Raw genomic sequence first — 494 nt, 5'->3', positions numbered from 1 at the left:
CAAGAAACATCATTGCAAAATTCAAGAGTTTCCAAGCAAAAGAAAAAATCTTACAAGAAGCCAGAAAGAAACAATTCAAATATCAAGGAGCAACAATCAGGATCACACAGGATCTGGCAGCCTCAACATTAAAAGACCGTAAGGCGTGGAATACGATATTTAGAAAGGCAAGAGAGCTGGGCCTGCAACCACGGATCAACTACCCATCAAAATTGACTATATATTTCCAAGGGAAAGTATGGGCATTCAACAAAATTGAAGAATTCCAGGTATTTGCACAGAAAAGACCGGGGCTAAATGGAAAGTTTGATATCCAACCACAAAAATCGAGAGAAACCTGAAAAGGTAAATAAGATACAGAGGGGAAAGAAAGAAAACTTATAATTTTTAAATTTGCCTTTTTAAGGGCCTCAGTGAGATCTAATTATCTGTATTCCTTTGTAGAGAAATGTTATGTTTAATTCTCTGTAGTGAACTCTATTCACTATTATAAT

Source organism: Gracilinanus agilis, chromosome 3 (assembly GCF_016433145.1).
Source record: "Gracilinanus agilis isolate LMUSP501 chromosome 3, AgileGrace, whole genome shotgun sequence".
Classification (NCBI taxonomy): Eukaryota; Metazoa; Chordata; class Mammalia; order Didelphimorphia; family Didelphidae; genus Gracilinanus; species Gracilinanus agilis.
Note: the sequence above shows the minus strand (reverse complement) of the source record.